This window comes from Piliocolobus tephrosceles, chromosome 4, assembly GCF_002776525.5.
Source record: "Piliocolobus tephrosceles isolate RC106 chromosome 4, ASM277652v3, whole genome shotgun sequence".
NCBI lineage: Eukaryota > Metazoa > Chordata > Mammalia > Primates > Cercopithecidae > Piliocolobus > Piliocolobus tephrosceles.
In genome coordinates, this window is record NC_045437.1 from 169,140,798 (window position 1) to 169,143,843 (window position 3,046).

At 35.5% G+C, this 3,046-nt stretch overlaps 1 non-coding gene across 1 annotated transcript; it reads left to right on the forward strand.

Moving 5' to 3' along the window:
- Window positions 1-232: 232 nt before the first annotated feature.
- LOC111530914 lies at window positions 233-376 on the forward strand. Its single transcript, XR_002728052.1, has one exon. It is a non-coding gene; the product is annotated as a U4 spliceosomal RNA (small nuclear RNA).
- Window positions 377-3,046: the final 2,670 nt, after the last annotated feature.

Here is a 3,046-nt window from a genome sequence, read left to right on the forward strand (position 1 = left end):
CCCAGAGTCAGAGTGATGCGATGTGAGAAAGACTTAACCAGTCTTTTGCTGGCTTTGAAGATGGAGGAACAGACCATGGGTCAAGGAATGGTCTGCCATCAGAAGCTGGAAAAAAAAAAAAAAAAAAAGGGAGGGGAGTAGATTCTCCACAAAGGACCATAACCCTATCAACTCTTTTATTTTAGTCCAGTGAAATCCATTTTAGACTTCTGTGTATAAGAATTATAATACAAACTTCACAAAGAGGCAGTATTATACCCACTGAGGTTTATCCAAGGTATGATTCTTGCTAATCAAAAACTTTTCTCAATATCTCATCATGATGACTTGAAGTCTGATATTCAACACTGGCAATTTCTAACAATCACTATGGGGCTGAATTTTAAAAATAATAATAATACATTTGTGTCCTTTTAAGCCACCAATCTTGTCATACTTGTTACAGCAGCAATAGATCACTAATACAGCAGCAATAAGTTCTATAGAGACAAGTGTAATAACAGACTAGAGTGTAACTTGGAGTGAGGTTGGTGGGCTACCATGCATGTGGTAGTTCAGACAAGCTGGCTAAAATTTTAAAAAATATTTCTAATTTTAATCCTTTTAGAAGGTCTATAAACTTTCCCACTGTTCACATGCCCCCATAATGAATGTTTTTTTTCCACTGGATATTATGGGAAGAGTAGCTACAGCCTATGAGATTTTCAGTAACCAACAACTTTGAGATCCTCCCTTTTCCTCCCACTAAAGTGATAATTTTTTTAAAAAAGCCTTGTATGTACTGTGCACCAGCCGATCGTACCACTGGAGCTATGATGCTAAACATCGCTAATCATCAGAGAAATGTAAAATCATCAGGGAAATTCACGTGATAAAAAAATATCATTTCATCCCAGTCAAAATGACTTTTATCAAACAGACAGAAAATAACAAATGCTGGCCAGGATACGGAAAAAAGGGAAAGCTCATATACTGTTGTTAGGAATGTAAATTTGTACAGCCATCATGAAAAACAGCATGGAGAAGCCTCAAAAAACTAAAAGTAGAACTACCATATGATTCAGCAATCTCACTGCTGGTTATATATCCAAAAGATAGGAAATTAATATATTGAAGACATATCTATGCTCCTGTGTTTATTGCAGCTCACAATATCCAAGATATGAAATCAACCTAAGTGCCCATCATGGATAAACTGATAAAGAAAATGTGATATTTAAACACAAGGGAATATTATTGAACAATAAAAAGAATGAAATCCTGTCATTTAAAGCAACATGGATGAAACTGGAGGTTATTATGTCAAGTGAAATAAATAATGCATGGAAAGACAACTATCCCATGTTCTCACTCATAGGTGAGAGCTGAAAAAAACCTGATCCCATGAAGGTAGAGAGTAAAATGTTGGTTACCAGAGGCTGGGAAGGGTAATAAAGAGTAGGGAGGAAGAGGGTTTGGTTAACGAGTACAAAAATACAGCTAGATAGAAAGAATAAGATCTAGTGTTTGATAGACTAAGAGGAGACTATAGTTAACAATAATTCATTGTATATTTCAGAAAACTAGAAGATCTAGAATGGCCACAACATAAAGAAATGATAGATGTTTGAGGTGATGAATATCACAATTACCTAGATTTGATCATCTCATATTGTAAGCTTATATCAAAATGTCACATGTACCCCATAAATATGAACAACTAATGTGTATCCATATAATTGTTTTTAAAAAATAACATTGCAAAATCAAATTAAGAAGCTTAATTGCATCTTAAAAACTATATTTTGGAAGGCTTACAATTAACATTAACCTGAGAGAAAAACACTGTACAGGGAAACGTAAATTGTAACCCTTCCAAAATACAGATTGAAAGAACTTCATTGGAAAGAACTACTTGATTGTAGGACTGTGTTTGGAGGTGCCTATAATTCATACTCCATAATCATGGTAGAAACTGTATCCTTATTTCAAGATAGCCATGGTATTTCTAAATTGGTATTTGCTTCTAGAAGCACAAGCATTTTACCAGTGCAAAACCTCAAATACCATCAACTTGTACCAGGCCACTTTGAGTTTAAAAACAAACCATCACCAAAATAAATACTGTTTAAATCAAGCCATTGTTTGGTTTAAAAATATTATGCTAAGATCAAGGGATTTTATCTGGTGTTTCATGTTAATAAAACTGTTTCTTTCATTTTTTTTCCCCAGAAAGAGCCCATAATATATAAAATTACATATAATGATAAGAATTTTTAAAAAGAATGCTCCAGGCCAGGCACGGTGGCTCACGCCTGTAATCCCAGCACTTTGGGAGGCGGAGGCGGGCAGATCACGAGGTCAGGAGATCGAGACCGTCCTAGCTAACATGGTGAAATTCCGTCTCTAGTAAAAATACAAAAAATTAGCCGGGCGAGGTGGTGGGCGCCTGTAGTCCCAGCTACTCGGGAGGCTGAGGCAGGAGAATGGAGGCAACCCAGGAGGTGGAGCTTGCAGTGAGCTGAGATCGCGCCAGTGCACTCCAGTCTGGGAAACACAGCGAGACTCTGTCTCAAAATAATAATAATAATAATAAATAAAAAGAATGTGCCAAAGGGTAAAGATAAATTCATAACATATTTTGAAGGAACAATAAAACTCTTTCCTGCAAAGACTTCCTGCAAGTTTTGGCATCATTTGTAGATGGTCAATTAAGAATGGCCCAGGGATTCCACTATAACCAAGTGCTAATTTAAACTAAATGCATTTAATAATGCTCAGGAACCTTCTTTAACTCTGCTCTCTATTTCTACAAACTCTTAAAAAAAATTAAGTTGTGCATGTACACTTAGTTTAATTCTGGTGTCCTTTGGTAGGATTGGGTTCTGAAACTGACATACTTAATCCACGAATATCTTTTTTTAATCTTTACAGAATTTGATAATTGCTTTGTACACTTACTTCATAAAATCACAAGTGTCTCCTTTACACTTTCCCTTTTATTTCCTCAACATTAATAACATTTTTAGCTTCCTGTCTGACGTTTACTGGAACATTCACATATTCA